Raw genomic sequence first — 18,645 nt, forward strand, 5'->3', positions numbered from 1 at the left:
CCACTGCCCTGCGTCAGAGGCACTGTCGCAAGACACAGCACATCCACAGCAAGGCTGCTTCATTAAATTGGCGACCCCCCTTTCCGTCCCCTCATGCAGAAAAGGAGAAGATGGGGAGAAATCCCTTCAGGCTACGTCAATTTATTCCACATACATATTCCCTTACCCCCCAATCCCCACCCACTCAATTGTAGCAGGCCACTTAAAGAAAGTCAGGCTTAAAGTGTGTACCTATGCTGTAGTGCAGTTGGAAGACTTAAAGGTATTTTTTTAAGCCTTTAAATCTGTAAAATCAACTGCTGTCCAATAAATGCACAAACTTGTCAATACCTATCATTGTCATCATTTTTGAAAAAAAGAAAAGAAAAAAGGAATACAGCCAAAACTTACATCCAACATCGAAACCTGTTATAGTTTTGGGGGCAATTTTCTATGCTCAGTCACCTTGTACATCCCCACTTACTTTTACCTACTTCAATCTAAGACCTTTTTTTAAACTATCACATAATTGGAAACATAATCTAATGAATGATATGACATGAAAACTAAAGGTTAAACTACAAAGCATTCTAAATATTAAAAGTACTTTTCTCTCATTACCACATTATTGTAGTTTTCAGTTGAGTATCAATGAAAAATTACTAAATAAAAGATAATACACAAGCTTTTCAATATACCATATACTGGAATGACTCATACTCTAAAGATTATTTAATTAAATTTTCATATAATCAATTAACAAAAATTAATCTTTAAGACCAGAAAAAAAAAAATACAGGTAGGCACATTCAATACATACTGCAAGGGCTTCTATCACAAAGCAATCTTATTTGTACTAAGAAATATACTTTCTCATGACTCTTACCATATCACAAAGCCAATCCATGTAAGTTGTGAGCAACAAATGCAGATATATATATAAAAAAAGGGGGGGAGGGGGGGAATATAGGGTATCACACAGAACTTGGTAAGGTAGACAATTCAGTCGCCTGCGCATCCGGGACACCCAGGTTTCGTCTGCGGGCAACCATGAGTTGTTCCAAAGGATCCCAATGGGCAACTACCGTGAAATTGGAACCATCCACCCCTGACTCTCCCCCTCTCCCTCCCCCTTCCACTCCCCCTCCCCCTCCTGAGCGAAGTGTCCGCCCATGCAGGTTGACACAATCCTTTCGGCATTCCCAGGCGACCTATATTTAAATCCATGTTGTCTGTACAAAATTCACAATTGTGTATTATGTAGCTGTGTAAGACTGTGACTTAATTCTTGTATACTGTTATGAAGAGGAAGCCTTGAAGTCAAAATATCAATTAAATATGGAAGACTATGGAAGGCTTGTATTTGCCCACCCCCCTGAAATACAATCTACTGTGAGAAAAATTGTAAATCTCAGTAAGAAAATTAACCAGTGTCAAAATGCTGTCATGTTTAACACTGTGTATTAGTGAGAATGTGCCTGAAATATACAATATATACATGTGTGTATATGTATATATATATATATATATATATATATATATATATATATATATATATATATATACATATATTGGAAATGGGTATGTTATAACACATTTGTTAATGTTCACTATAAACCCACTATTGGAGAAATAATAACGGAAGTACAGACGCTCCTCTACTTACGTTCATTCGTTTTACATTTGAACTGACTGTAAAAAAAGAAAAAAAAATAATGTGAATTTTTTAGTTTAGCGCACTCTCCGTAGTTCAAACGATACTTACACATGACGCTGCATCCATTGTTTACATTGCACAAACGACAGACTGAAAGTGCCTTGCCTCATCCTCCTCCTCCTCCTCCACCATCTCAATTTATGTTGCTTGAATTTAATTTATTTGAAATTAATCTTATTATTTTACAATGTCATGTGTATAATTAATGATTTAGGGGTGTTTTGTAAGATACGGTAATAGAATTTACGGATGTATAGTACAGTAACAACTTACGTTCATTTTCAACTTACGTTCGGCCGTTCGGAACGTAACTAAAACGTAAGTTGAGGAGCGTCTGTACAGGGAAACTGTATATTTCGGCTACTATCTGTAGTCCTCTTCAGCAGAATGCTTACAAGAAGTTAAGGTACAAGTATATATGAGGTAGTGAGGGGTACATAAAAGGGGATGGGGAAAGTGGGGGGACTCAGGTTACATGCCCTTGAAATGGTTGGGTCAAGGAAGGACAGTTGGTGGTATTTTGTCCGACCGCTCGACATTATTCTATTGACTGCTAACTTCGTAATAGAATCTGGGGGCCACTGACCTTTTGAGGTATTAAAGTTAGGATAATGTTTTATTAGAGAAGATTCTACAATTTTCCTTCGATAGCTACAGTGTGATTTAAAAATAATTGATGCATTATCCCAATCTAATCTATGGTCTTTTTGGCTGGTATGAAGGAACACAGCGGAGTTAACTTGTCCATATTTTATGGAGTTTTTATGTTCCTTTAATCTCGTGGACAAATCCCTGCCAGTTTGGCCCCAGTAGACATCATCCCTCCGGTGTACATTTACTACCTTTCTAAAAATGCTGTTTGGATAATTGTAAATAAATTTGATTTGGTTATTAGGTAGAAGTTTGGAGACCGAGTTGATAGATTCATTAAATGGTACAATGATGTTATTGTTACCCCATTTAAACTTCTCCCTGGAGTTATTTGGTTTATAAAAATTGGATTTGGCTTTATGTAGGGCTTTCTTTAAAAAACATTCCGGATAACCTACGTTAGAGAGTTGTTTATTGATGATGTCAAATTCTATTTGCAAGAATTGTGGACTACAAATCCTAAGGGCTCTGAGATATAGGCCCGATGCAACACTAGATTTAATATTATCTGGATGGTGGCTAAAAAAGTGTAGGTCATTTCCTGTGTGGGTAGGCTTCCTATACACAGTAAAGGACAATTGGTCCGGGTCTCTTATGACCGAAATGTCCAGGAATGGGATCCTACCTTCTCCTTCCCATTAGACCTTAAAATTATTATTCTTAGCTAATTTATTTAATTTAACAAAGAATTCATCAAAAGAACCCCACATATCATTCCATAGTGTAAAAATATCATCAACATACCTAAACCAAAACATGTCAGGTGGTTTAATCTTAGGTAATAAAGTACTTTCAAAATACTCCATGTATAGGTTAGCTAACACGGGTGAAAGGTTAGAACCCATACTGCAACCATATCTTTGTCTAAAATAAGAATTATTGAAAGTAAAAACATTGGTATTGATGCATAAACGGGTCAGGCTAATTATCTTCGATACTGAAAGTGGGAGTTTGTATTGATATGGGTGCAGTTTGGTTTCCAAAAAACTTGATATCTTCCGTGTTGACATTAGTGAATAAGGAAACTATATCAAGACTTAGTAGTTTGCTATTTGTAGGTATGATTTGTCTTTTAATTTGACTCACAAAATCTTCCGAGTGTTTAATGTGAGAGTTTGAGAAACTTCCCACAAATAGTGACAAAATCCCTGCGAGCCATTTTTATACCTTACTTGCGCATGAATTCCTATTGGAGATAATTGGCCTTAGAGGGGTGCCTTCTTTATGTAATTTAGGAAGCCCATAAAAGTTAGGTAACTGAGGGTTAATAACTCTTAAATTATCCAATAATTCGTCTCCTACTATTTTTCGGGCTTTCTTATTAAACTCTGCGGAGGTGTTCCTGAGGGGATTTTTAGTAAGGCTTTCATAGGTGTCCTTATCAGCTAACATATTATATTAACATTATCCTAACTTTAATACCTCAAAAGGTCAGTGGCCCCCAGATTCTATTACGAAGTTAGCGGTCAATAAAATAATGTCAAGAGCGGTCGGACAAAATACCACCAACTGTCCTTCCTTGACCCAACCATTTCAAGGGCATGTAACCTGAGTCCCCCCACTTTCCCCATCCCCTTTTATGTACCCCTCACTACCTCATATATACTTGTACCTTAACCTCTTGTAAGCATTCTGCTGAAGAGGACTACAGATAGTAGTCAAAATATACAGTTTCCCTGTACTTCCGTTATTATTTCTCTGATAGTGGGTTTATGGTGATATATATATATATATATATATATATATATATACATATATACATATATATATATACATATATATATATATAAATATATATATACATATATATATACATATATATATATATATATACATATATATATATATATATATATACATATATATATATACATATATATATGTATATATATATATATACATATATATATAAAGTATGCTCATGTTGAGGTTAAAACAGCTATGAGAAAAGAGAAAAAATCTTAGTCATTTTTTTAACATCTCAGGTGGATTTTGTCTGCAGGTAACCACAGCCGTAAAACTGGAATTGTCCACCCTTGACTTCTGAATTGCAAAACTCTGCAGAACGACGATAGGGAGAGAAAACAAAGTATGGTTCCTTACCAAGATGGGCTGACCGAGCCAAGGCACTCTGGAACACGTGCCACTGATTTCTCTCATAAAAGGAGGCGAGTTGCTCCTGCCTGCTGTCCACATGTTTCATTTGCCTGGTCCCAGCTCTTCTTAGCCATTGATGTACTGAAGCAGGATCCTTGGGCATAAAACCAACCATTTGGACATGCAGGCTCTGTAAGATACCAAACCAAATATGCATACAAACTCTTATTAAAGTGGGACAGAGGAAAAACAGGAGAACATGCAATGAAACTCATAAAGGATAACTACAGAAGAGACCTGAAAAAGAACAGCTTCCCACACAGTGGTAGATATATTGAACAAACTGGATGAAGAAATAGTGTGCGCAAACACAATACAAGAATTTAAGAACAAACTTGATCTTGCAAGATACAAAAACGGGTCACCACAAGCGTTCCCCTTCCTGTATAATACAACTAGGTAAATACAACTCACACATACACACACAGGACTGGACAAAACATGATTATTCCAAATTGTTAGAAGATACGAAACATGAACTGATATACTGAAAGAGGAAATACAGTAATTATGGGTGATTTTAATTCCAAAGAAATATGTTGGGAAGAATTGACAGAGGTGGAGAAGACATATGGGGCAGCATGCTACTCAATATGACCATTGAATACACATTGACGCAATGGATAAAGGAAAATACCAGATACAGAAACAATGAGGAACCTTCAAGACTGGATTTAGTACTCACAATGGAACCTGAAATTGTAGACAGAATAGAATACAAAACACCATTAAGAGTGACCATGTACTAATAGAATTCTAATTAAAAGAGCAAATGGACCTAAGAAGAAATGAGAAACATAGAATAGGAAGACCAATGTGTAGCAAAACGAATTTTGAGAAACTTGGAATTTTTTCCAAATGCAAATTGGGAAAAATTCCTTAGTGAAGAAACAAGGATGGAAGAGAAATGGAATATACTAAAGGAAATTTATAATGAGGGTGTGATCAAATATGTTCCACAACAAAAGCAAGAAAGAATATACATAAAAAAAAACTGGTACAACAAAAAAAACATGTAGTGAAGCCAAGGATAAAAGAGACAAAGCCGGGAAAAAATGGAAGACAAAAAAGAGCAAATGGCAAACATACATCAAACTTAGAAACGATTATGTAAAAATATGCAGGGAGGTAAAGAGAAATTATGAAAAGGAAATTATAGAAAATGTAAGGATCAGCCGAAGCTATTTTACAGATATATGAATGGTAAACTGAAAAACAAACAACAGAAAAACTGCATAACAAGCACAATAGCTAAAATATGTGAAAAAGTGATTAAAAGTAGATGGGTTAAACATTTAGAAGTAAAATCTATACTAAACCCAAGCCAATTTGGATTTAGACAAGGAAGATCATGTACAAAAAATCTAATCTGCTTCTATTCAAGAATAATAGATATAATAGATGAGAGAGATGGGTGGGCAGACTGTGCCTATCTAGATCTACAAAAGGCATTTGACAAAGTACCGCACAAAACATTAATAGGAAAATTAGAATCAATAGGTGGCATTGCAGGGAATTTATTAAAATGAATGGAAGACTTCCTGACTGGGAGAAAAATGAGGGTAGTAATTAGAGATAAATACTCGAAATGGGAAGAAATGATAAGTGGTGCTCCACAAGGGTCAGTACTGGCTCCAATCAGGTTTGCCATATATGTAAATGACATGGACAAAGGAGTTGAATGTTATATGAATTTCTTCGCAGATGATGCAAAAATATTTAAGAAAGTATCAACAAATGAGGACTGTGACTAATTACAATCAGACCTGGACACAATCTGGAAATGGACTCAAAAGTGGGAGGTGAACTTTAATATCAAGTGTAGCATAAAGGGGTTTGGTAAAAGCAAAAACAGAATTTCAAAAAATTACAGAATTGGTGAAAATTAAATAAAAAAAGTGCACTTGGAAAGGGACCTTGGAGTGATAATCAGCAATGACATGACACCGGACAGACAAATAAACAAAATAGTGGGTGAAACATACAACCTACTAAGGTCAATGAAAGTGGCATTTGAATACTTGGATGAAGAAATGATTAAAAAAATATTACCGTATTTTTCGGACTATAGCCCGCACCGTTATATGACCCGCACCCCCTTACACCTTAGTGAAAATCCACACAAGACCCGCACCGCTGTATGACCCCCAGTCATATGGCATGCACAGCACTGTTGATCCAACGATGTATAATACCCATGCATGGGTGGCCACAGGCACAGCTCACGGCGGTTGTTGTTACGGCCGGCCGTTGACGTGGTGATCAAAGTAATTTCAAAGCTGAGGCTTTTTCTAAATTTTCTGTTTCATCAATGCTTATGTGATTTATAAAAAAAGATATATGTTTTCCGATATTGGCAGGTTTCTTGGTGATATCTTGCTTTTCAGGATTCATCACACATCAAAGGCCGACACGTACGTACACAACCTCACAATTTGGTTTCTGAAGCTGCCACTAGATGTAGTGGTAGTTTCGATGAAAGAGGGGTGATCTCGAAAGTGTGCAACTGATCTTACGATGCCTTTGGGATGGGTCGAAGACGCGGCATTGCGATTCATGATCATGATACCAGCATTCCTCCAGTCCTATTTATTTCTGATTGTGATGAAGAATAACCAACAAATTACATTTCAATATATTTTATTGCACATATATATATTAAAAAGAACCTTAATCAATTCGTGTAAATAATGCCATAAAACCCTGTTTGGTTGTTTACCGGTAATTAATCAATCAATTGGTTTATAAATGCCATACAAAGACTGGTAATTAATTATTAAACCAAACAATTTCCAATGGTTAGTTTTCAATAGAATAGAACAATAATAGAGCACATCATTGAACTGTTATGAACAGTCAATGGAGCACATCGTTATTAGAAAAAAAGCACAGTCAGTGATCACAGACGACAGAGTCAATAATGTTTATGAAGGCGTATCATCGCTCACGAAGCCATCGAATTCCTCATCCTCTGTTTCGTCATGGAAGAGGTTGCGGTATAAATCGGCCAATTCTGATGCAGTGACCTCATCCGTTTCCATTTCGATTTCAGATTCGTCCGATTCCTTTTCCGAGTCGTAGCATGCATCGAACATTGCAGGATGGCACATTTCTGATTTACGGAAACCGTTCTGAATAGTCGATTCTTTAATTTTTTCCATGCTTGAACGACCCAATATGCACATGTAATGCACAAATTTAGCATTAAGGAATCAGGTACAGTTTGTAATTTGTAAGTGCGAAAATGGCTGCCCGCTTGTTTTTGTTTGATCGCGACACACGATGTTGGTGTTGGTACCAGTCACTGTTGTATTGTATGTTCATGCTGTTTAGTTAGGCCTGTTTTATTTGTGATAATGCCTTTATTACTAACAAGAGCATGTAAAGCGGGTAAGATACTGACAAATCCTACCTTCTCTTTGTCGTATGTCTCGATCGTGCGCGCTGTATTATGACATTGATCAACTTTCATTCGATGAACCCGGTCGGTCCTCCCACAAATCCCCGATCCGAGAGGGCACCCAACTAAACTAAACTAATCGTTTTTTTTTTTTCGTTTTTTTTGCCTGCGCAAGAGGGCAATTTCTAACCAGAATCCACAGATGACCCGCACCTTTATACCACCCGCACCCCCGAATTTTGGCCCCTTTCTGAGGCAAAAAGCCGCGGGTCATACACTGAAAAATACGGTAGTCATATTGATTAGACCAGGGGTTCCCAAAGTGGGTTCCGTGAAGCTAGGCCAGGGGTTCCGTAGGTCGTAAGCTAAAGTTCACCAGACATGCTTACTAATACAGTACAACTTACTATTTTGAGTATAAAGTATGTTCGTTTAAAATAAATTCATTTTTCAATATAGTATGTTTTATTTTGGGTTCCATTTTTTTTTAAATAATGTCAAAGGGTTCCGCAACAAAAAAAGTTTGGGAACCACTGGATTAGACCAAAACTGGAATATGCAGCGACACTATGGACACCGAGTGCTAAAAAGAATATAAGGAAACTAGAAAGAATACAAAGAGCAATAACCAAGTTGGCACCAGCCCTTTCCAAATTAACATATGAACAAAGATTATTATCGAAGCTAGAACTACCAACACTAAAGCAAAGAAGAGAAAGAGGTGATCTACTGACTATATATAGAATCATGAAAGGATTGGAAATCCTTGATAGAAAAGATTTACTAAAAAATGACAATGGAAAAACAAGAGGTCATGAAAAGAAACTCAAAAAGGACAACTATAGAAGAGACAGGAAAAAGAATAGCTTCCCACATAGAATGCTGGATATATGGAATAACTTAGATGAAAAAAAGTGTGTGCAAATACTATTCACGATTTTAAGAGTAAACTTGATGCTGAAAGATACGAAGACAGGTCACCACAAGCATAGCTCCCTTCCTGTATAATACAACAGGGTAAATATATATATATATATATATATATTAAAGATGACAAATTTCAGTGCTGATGATCTTTAATTCTAATAACGTATTTTTTATTCTCTCTTAAGGAGTATAAAAATAATTTTGATATTTCTGTTGCCTTAAACACAATTTGCATTGAAAAGAAAATGTATATATTACATATATATATATATATATATATGCACTCACATATCTCATTGCTTCCTGACAGAGTTACTCCTCTCTCTTGTCACGTTTCCAATCCTGAAACCCTAGGGACCTACCATATTTCCACATTCAAACTCACCTTTCTCTTTCAGTTTAGTTTTACTCAGTGCTAACACATCTATAACAACCTTTCCACCAACCTCTGTTTTGTTCTAACTTATTCCACATTATCACACATTCAGACACCTAGCACAATAAAAAAAAAAAAAAACATTAGAAAATCAGAAAGAATTCAAAGAGCAGCTACAAAAATGGCACTCACACTATCAAATCTGATATACAAACAAAGATTGGAGAAATTACATCTGTCAACACTGGAACAGAGAAGAGAAAGAGGTAATTTGTTGACCATCTACAGAATTATGAAAGGGATGGAAATTCTTGATAAAGACAACTTATTAAAATGGGACAGAAGAGAAACAAGAGGACTTGAAAAGAAGCTAAAGAAGGACAGTTATAGAAGAGATTTGAAAAAGAATAGCTTCCCACACAGAGTGATTGATGTCTGGAACAAACTAAACGGGGGATTTTAAGAATAAACTGGATGCAGAGAGATACAAGAACAGGTCACTACGAGCATAGCTCTCGTCCCGTAAAATACAACTAGATAAATACCCAATTACTGGGATTTTAGTTACAGTCTTCCTTCCAGACCTTCTTCTGTCTTAACATTTGCAGAAGAAAAGTACAGACAGGAGGATTCCTGGTTGTTTTGCCATCCCAGTTAGTCACCTTTTATGACGTGCATGGGAACCTGATGGTGATATTCTTATCCCCAAAAACTGAGGCATGTTTTGTAAGATATGGTTTAATGTCACAAACTCCCCCTTATTGGAAAGCTAGGACAGTGCCCCTCACAAAGGACTTTGTAGTGTGGAAATTAATGAACCACTATGCCCTTGGTTCAACTTTGCCGGTGGCAGGGTTCAAACAGCCATCCCCTTGACCTTCGCCGCAAGTTATGAAACCTTAACCGGCTCAGCCAGTGAGCTTCTTTTATAAGACTATACAAAAAAGTCTAATAAATGGCACATCCATTTACAAAGTCTAAACAGATTACAGAACATAAACAACACTGCCAGAAGAGCCCTAAGAACACGATTATGATGCTTCATTCTAATCAACATTTATTTTTTCATGTTTTTTCTTACTAACTTAAATTCAATATACAAACTTACAACTATGACCAAGAAATTAATATCATATCCAATATCATACAGATAAGTATATGTCACTTTATTATTCATATCTTACCAAGCTGTTCTTTTCTGCAAATGAACGAGTATTTGTAACTGCAAGTTAAATCTTGGAGTTGATAATCTGCGGCACTCCACAGGTCCATGCAGCCTACTGATGTCTTAAGTGTTGGTTTTCCTGCAGCCCATGCATCAATGCTGACCAAGACGCCATTGATCCACACTCACATATATACTGTAGATCAGGAAGACCATTTGTGGCTCCAGCCCATGCAGATGGATGTTCTGTAAAAAAAAATGAAGTAATTCTATAAATACGGGCACAAATTTTTAATTTTTTTAATCCTTATTGTTGCATATGAAAGGCAACTTTATTAGAAACAAAATGCTTTTTAAATTTTTTAAATAGCTTGAAAAATAAGGGAGACACGATTTTTTAAATTATTTTTTAATTTCGCATTTTTGGCTAGACCTTACCATGACAAAATGTTAGAATTAAGGGTGGTAATTTGTAAAGATTTTGGTAAAGAAATACACACAAACTCCAAACCACTGGTCCAATTTTATTGAAATTTGGAATACTTGGGTTTTATGGATCAACAAATCATATGAGCATGTTAAAAACAATGTGTGACATCTCCATCATACCATATTTGCCTTTTCATGGCAACTTTTAAGTTGTCAATTTTTTTTATTATCATCAATAAAATCCAAACCAGGGGCCCAATTGACATGCAATTTGGTATGTTTAGGTTTTATGGGTCAACAAATCACCTGAGCATGTCATTAATATTGCCGGACCTTCTTCTTATACCATTCTTACTAACATCTATTATGTTGCCATGGCAACTGTTGTCAATTTAGAAATAATCAATAAAATCCAAACCACTGGTCCAATTGGCATGTAACTTGGCATGTGAAGGTTAAATTTAAGGGTCAACAAATCACCTGAGCATGTTATTAACATTGCAGGACTTTCTTATACCATTCCTACTAACACCTATCATGTTGCCATGGCAACTGTTGTCAATTCAGAAATAATCAATAAAATCCAAACCACTGGCACAACAGACATGCAACTTGACATGTGAAGGTTTTATGGGTCACCAAATCTCCTGAGCATGTCAAAAACAATGCAGGGCCTTCCTTTTATACTGTTCTTACTAACATCTATCATGTTGCCATGGCAACTGTTGTCAATTTAGAAATAATCAATAAAATCCAAACCCCTGGCACAACTGATATGCAACTTGGCATGTGAAGGTTTTATGGGTCAACAAATCACCTGAGCATATCAAAAACAATGCAGGACCTTCCCTTTATACTGTTCTTACTAACATCTATCATATTGCCATGGCAACTGTTGTCAATTTAGAAATAATCAATAAAATCCAAACCGCTGGCCCAACTGACAGGCAACTTAGCATGAAAAGGTTTTATGGGTTAACAAATCACCTGAGCATGTCAATTACATTGCAGGACCTTCCTCTTATACCATTCTTACTAACACCTATCACGTTCCCATAGCAACTGTTGTCAATTTAGAAATAATCAATAAAACCCAAACCCCTGGCACAACTGACATGCAACTTGGCATGTGAAGATTTTATGGGTCAAAAAATTACCTGAGCATGTCAATAACATTGCAGGACCTTCCTCTTACACCGTTCTTACCAACACCTATCACGTTGCCATGGCAACGATATGTCGAGTAGGCATCTAAGCTTCAAGATTCTTAAATTGCACAGCTGCACTATTACCAACGATTTCAAAGTTGCTCATATCCGGTAGAATAGAGGCTAATAAACAACATTATTACATTAAATATTATATAATTTAGTTTCTTGCCTTTAGATTTTTACTTGGAAAACTAATTTGCCAAGGCTAATATAAAAAATTGCATTGAAATTGGTAAGAATCAGTAAAGTTTTGAAGAACTGGGCATACACTTGTTTAACAAGATAATATTAATACCCTGCGAATGTGCTGAATGCTCCAAGCATTCAAACTACATACATACATATACCAAGGCTTTTTCCCCTTTACAAGGGAGGTAGCCAAAAAGAAAAAGGCATAAAATCATTCTCACCCATTCCATCCCTAAATACACTCCCACTCCCCTCCACCCTCCCTCCCATCTTAGCACCTCCTGGATGATGGTCATCCCTGCACCTTGTCCACTGCCCTGGGTCAGAAGCAGTGTCGCAAGTCACAGCACATCCACAGCAAGGCAGCTTCATTAAATCGGCGACCCCTCCTCTCCATCCCCTCATGCATAAAAGGAGAAGGCGGAGAGAAATCTCTTCGGGCTGCGTCAAATTGTGCTCACACATACTACCTCACCCCCCATCCCCCCCACCAATTCCACCTCATGCATCACGTCATCATCCATATAAAAAACATTCTCCATTCACCCCTGTCTTCTGTCCTCTCCCACCCTTCCTCAACAGACATTCCCCTCTTCCCCTTTACTCCATCTATCCATCTCATTCTAGGATGTCCCCTCATGTTCACTCCCACCACATCTGACTTCCATACCTATTTTATGTCTTTTTTCACTCACTCCTTCCATGTGTCCAAACCATCCTAATACTCTCTCATCAACTCTATCTCCCAGTTCCCTTTCCACCCCTGTTCTCCTCACCTCCTCATTTCTCACTCTATCTAGCCTAGTAACCCCCATCATACTTCTCAGACACCTCATCTCAAACACATTCAAACTCCTCTCTTATGTTCCATGTTTCTGCTCCATACAGTGCTGTTGGCACAATCACTCCTTCATACTGTCTCCTCTTAGAATCCATTCCCAAATGTCTATTCCTCATTACACTTTTTAATCCACCAAGGCATTTACTCGCTTCTCTCAATCTACATTCTACCTCCACCTTCGCTCCACCTTTTCCTACCACATTTGCACCCAAGTATCTAAAACTATCCACTTCCTCCAGTCGCTCTCCCTTTATGCTCACTTCCAGTCTGCTGCCACTTTCACCCCTTGTACATCTCATCACCTTACTCTTACCCACATTTATCTTCAGTTTTCTTCTTTCACACACTCTCCCAAATTCTGTCACCAACTTCCTCAGTCCCTCCTCCGATCCTGCCACAAGCGCAGTGTCGTCTGCAAACAACAGCTGGCTCACCTCCCACTGTTCTCCACTTTCTTTAACCATCTCCAATCCCTGACTCACTACCCTTGCATTTACCTCTTACACTACCCCATCCATGTATAAGTTGAACAGCCAGGGCGACATAACGCATCCTTGACAAAGTCCCACCTTTACCTCGAACCACTCACTCTCTCCATTTCTTATCCTGACACATGCTCTACTACTCTCATAAAAACTCTTGACAGCTCCTAGAAGCTTTCCTCCTATCCCATATATCTGCAAAACCTCCCATAGTGTCTTCCTGTCTACCCTGTCGTAAGCCTTTTCCAGATCCATAAAAGCCCAAAAAACATAATTCCCCTTTCCTATAGCTTTCTCACATATCTGTCTTACCACGAAAATCTGATCTACTCAACCTCTACCTGTCCTAAATCCACACTGTTCCTCACCAATTACTACTCCTGTTCCTCTCCTAATACTCTCAATCAAGATCCTCCCATAAGCCTTCCCAATTACACTTAACAAGCTAATCCCTCTGAAACTACTACATTCACACTTGTCCCCTTTTCCCTTGTAAAGTGGAACTATACAGGCACTCCTCCAGTCCTCCGGCACTCTACCCTCACTCCAGCAAACATCAAATAACCTCACCAGCCAGTCCACCATCACTGTACCTCCTTTTTTTAAACATTCTGAATGGCATCCATCCAGACCAGGTGCCTTACCTGCTTTCATCATCTTAACAGCTGCCTTCAATTCATCCTTCCTTATTTCTCCCCCATTTTCCTCACTCATCACAGTCATTTTCTTAGCACTTCCTACTGCAACTATCTTTCCCTCCCTATCCTCCTTCACATTAAGCAACTCCCTAAAATATTCTGCCCATCTTCCCCTTACTGCCTTCTCTTCCATTATCAACTCTCCATCTGCACCTTTTACCTTTTCTTCTCTACTTGATTCGCCTCCTCTTCCTCTCTTAATTTCTCTCCAAAACATCTTTTTATTACTTTCAAAATTTTCGGTCATACTCTTACCCCATTTCACATCTGCTCTCCTCTTTGCCTCCTTTACCTTGTGCTTTACTTCGCTCTTCTTTTCTTGGTATCTCTCATATGACTCCCTCGTCCTATTTTGTAACCAATCTGTGAAAGCTCGCTTCTTCTCTTCTACAACCTTCTTTGTTTCCTCATCCCACCATTCACTACCCTTCCTTCTGTTTCCTCCTGTCCTTCTTGTTCCACACACCATCTTTGCACACTTTGTGACTCCCTCCTTGAACCATCCCCATTCCTCCTCCACTCCTAGCTCTACTCTATCCTTCACTCCCTCCCACTCCTCCCTCAGCTTCTTCTTGTATGCCTTCTCCTTTTCCTTTTCATTTAAAGAGTTCACTCTAAGCATCTCCCTACCTTTTGTTCAAACTAAGTCAAACAAAAATCAAAATCCAACAGGGCGCAAAAGATGGTGACAGCAGTGCCGCGCATGGTTTTGTGTGTGACTAAATGCCTACATGTATTGCAATGAAGCTCAAATGTAGATTAACCAACGATATTAAGCTTCTCATTTCTGGGAGAAAATAGGTTAAAAAACATGGTTCTTTAATTTTTAATATTGGTTATTAATGCCTTACTTTAATATTTTTACTCGGAAAACTATTTTGCCAAGGTTGATAACCAAATTTACGTTTAAATCGGTAAAAATTTGTTTGTATTTCAAGAATTGGGCATACACTTGCCCAACAAGATAATTTGAGTACCATCAGCATGCGCTGAACAATACAAGCATTCAAACTGAGACATACTTATTTAAACGGGCCACAAAAGATTGCGTTGTAAACAGTACATGTGTGATGGTGGCGCCATGAGCGGATGCACCCGTATCTAAATCCTGTAATCATTACATTTCGTCAGGGCCGGATTTACATGTTGCGGGGCCCCGGGCCCTGAAAGTATGTAGGGCACTGTCAGGTTCACCCACCTACCCCATTAAATAGGTACCCCCGAATCCACGCGCGGCGCCACCGTCGACCATGTATTGTTTTCATGGCCATATGTTGCGGCCCACTAGGTTTTATTTGGTTCAATTTGAATGCTTCCTGCGCTTAGCGCATGCCAAAGATATTCAAATTATCTTGTTGTTTTGCAAGTGTAAGGCTAATTCTTGAAATAGAAAAAAAACTCAGCGATTTAAACGGAAATTTGGTCGTCAAACTCGGCAACATAGTTTTCAGAGTAAAAATATTAAGGTAAGGAATCTCTAAACATAATTTTAAGTTACATAAACAAGTTTATCAGCCTATTTTCTCCCGGACATGAGAAGCTTATTATCGTGTATCACTTCATAATTGAGCTTAAATCCCCGGAATGTAGCCATATCACCCATGAATCTGATGCGTCCAGTTCGCATTCCATTTTGTTTACTATTACCATTGACGACCAAAATCACACAATGACGGTTTTTGCTCAAATGCATAATTTATATTTAAAAAATAGCATATGGTTGCATTATTTGACCTATTTTCTTTAAAATGTGTGATTTCCATGTAGAATGATCGAAGAGAAGCTACGTTTTTATCCTCTACAAAATTATCAACCAGCAACCAACATCATTGTTTGGGTTTCGTCGGTGTTGGTTGCCGGCTGATAATTTTTCAGAGGATAAAAACGTAACTTCTCTTTGATCATTTTACGTGGAAATTATCCATTTTAAAGAAAATAGGTCAAATAATGCAACCATGTGCTATTTTTTATATATAAATAATGCAATTTATAAAAAACCATCAATGTGTGGTTTTGGTCGGCGTCGGTCGACTTCGGTCGGCGTTTAGCGACAGCTTCATGGTTGCCATGAAAAGGCAAATATGGTATGATGGAGATGTCTCACATTGTTTTTGACATGCTCATGTGATTTGTTGATCCATAAAACCCAAGTATTCCGAATTTTAATAAAATTGGACCAGTGGTTTAGAGTTAATGTGTATTTCTTTACCGAAATCTTCACAAATTACCACCCTTAATTCTAACACTTTGTTATGGTAAAGTCGAGCCAAAAATGCGGGCTAAGAAAATAATTCAAAAAATCGTATCTCCCTTATTTTTCAAGCTACAGTATTTAAAAAATTTAAAAAGCATTTTGTTTCTAATAAAGTTGTCTTTCATATGCAACAATAATATAAAGGTTATTTTTTTTTTTAATTTTGTGGGGGTACCTACATTAAGATATCATCCCAGTTTTCATGCAATGTGCTCTCAGCCACCCCGAAATTTTGTTTACATTCATGGTAGAGCTTAGTCACAGTCTGCTGATTATTTGCTATAACACAATACACCAAAAAAGTGCTTATACTATTATAATGCACTTGGCGTGGGGCCCCTAAATACACAGACAGGGCCCTGGGCCGTGGCCCTGCCTTAAATCTGGCCATGCATATCATATTATTTCACGGTTGTGTTGTCTTATTTTTCACATTTTCATACTAAAGAATATCTGGAATTGAGGATCTTGGATGTTCTATTGAAAAACATCTAAAAGCAAAAGAAATACTTGCTGCATACCAACTGATAACACTAAACTTCATCTTCAAAAGAGCAGAAAGATCATACCTGATTTTTTTTTTACTTAATCATGGACCTCCAAAAACTTCTTATCATCCATAAATGTTGCAAGGGTTCCATGGTAAGCATTGCAAGTGCGGCGTGCATTGTTCCAGTCAGTGTAATGGGTTGAGTTGGCCAGATAGTAACAATCTTCACCAGGTACTTTCAAACCATGTGGACACCCAGTCATGGAATCTTCAATCTTTGTGGAAGACAATAACTATTATTATACACAAAATCTGATTCTGTTAAATATGCTTTTGATCCAATTTTTATGGGGTAGATGCAGATTTAGGTGAAGCAAGGGAATTATCCTAATGAAGACCACATGCCATTATTATAATTGATATTACATGTTCAATGTTGACACCATTACTATAATTATTATAATTATATAGAACTATTCACAAAATACATATTTCTGCATTGTGTATTACTTTTACATGCCGTAAGCCAAATCAGTGTACTATTCTTATTTTTCTTCCTATATTCACTATTTGAATCATGACTTTAAATGTATATATGAATTGATCCACTAAGCAATCAACTAGTACTCCATTTGTATACAATTCAGTTCCATAAATTTTCAGTTTAGTTGATACTTATTCAATTTTCCGGTAGCTATTGTTGATGTCACTATTTCTTACCTCTGTTATATCCGGGGGGAAGGTTCTCAATCTTTATGCTAGGATATTTGTAACATTTCCTTTCCGTTTTGAATAATATAATGCCCTTCCAGCATCCACTTCATGTTCAACACTGACTTTCGCTCCCTGTGTTTCAATGCGCAATCGCATTTGCTAAAAATGCAACGTTTGATATATGAAATTAAATATCTCATGAATAGTTTTCTTTGTGAAAAAATACTTGGAAAAATAAGAAGAGTTATTTTTGAAACTGAAAAACATAGCGTGAGAAAAAGTAAAATAATATGTATGTGTATACACACACACACACACGCACACACACGCATGAGCTGATTGTGCCTTCCTAGACTTGCAAAAAGCTTTTGACAAAGTACCACACAGAAAATTACCAAAGAAAAAAAAATGGAACCCATAAGAGGAATACAAGGGTTAGAGGACTTCCTGACTGGTAGAAAGATGAGAGTAGTGCTCAGAGAAAAATATTCAGATTGGAAAGAGGTGATCAGTGGAGTACCGCAAGGATCTGTATTGGCACCAATAATGTTTGCTACTTATGTGAATGACATGGACGAGGATGTGAAATGTTACATGAGCTTCTTAGCAGACGACGCCAAACTGTTAGGAAAGTAGAAACTGATAAGGACTGTGAAGCACTGCAGGAAGACCTGAATAAGGTATGGAACTGGAGTCAGAAATGGGAAGTGGACTTTAATACTAAGAAGTGTAGCATAATGGAGTTTGGAAAAAGCAAAAATAGAATATCAGGAAAATATACAATTGGAACCAAGGAAGTAAAGAAGGTAGGATCCGAAAAAGATTTGGGGGCAATTATCACAAACGACTTATCCTATGACAAACAGATTAACAAAATTGTCGGGGAGGCTTACAACTTGCTAAGATCAATAAAAAGTGGCATTTGCATACTTGGACGAAAACATGAAGAAAAAAAATATTGGTTA

At 37.3% G+C, this 18,645-nt stretch overlaps 1 protein-coding gene across 2 annotated transcripts in view; it reads right to left on the reverse strand.

Moving 5' to 3' along the window:
* Nucleotides 1-18,083, reverse strand: part of LOC143023305 (C-type lectin mannose-binding isoform-like) — a 45,522-nt gene extending 27,439 nt beyond the window's left edge. For both annotated transcript variants that reach the window (XM_076181833.1, XM_076181832.1), the window contains exons 1-3: nucleotides 17,687-18,083; nucleotides 10,392-10,618; nucleotides 4,451-4,634 (exon numbers count right to left, since the gene is read on the reverse strand). The gene's annotated coding sequence lies outside the window, so the exon portion shown is untranslated. The remainder of the gene's footprint in view (nucleotides 1-4,450; nucleotides 4,635-10,391; nucleotides 10,619-17,686) is intronic.
* Nucleotides 18,084-18,645: the final 562 nt, after the last annotated feature.

The sequence above is a fragment of the Oratosquilla oratoria genome, unplaced genomic scaffold (genome assembly GCF_046742065.1).
Source record: "Oratosquilla oratoria isolate Oo_2021 unplaced genomic scaffold, ASM4674206v1 SCAFFOLD45, whole genome shotgun sequence".
Lineage (NCBI taxonomy): Eukaryota > Metazoa > Arthropoda > Malacostraca > Stomatopoda > Squillidae > Oratosquilla > Oratosquilla oratoria.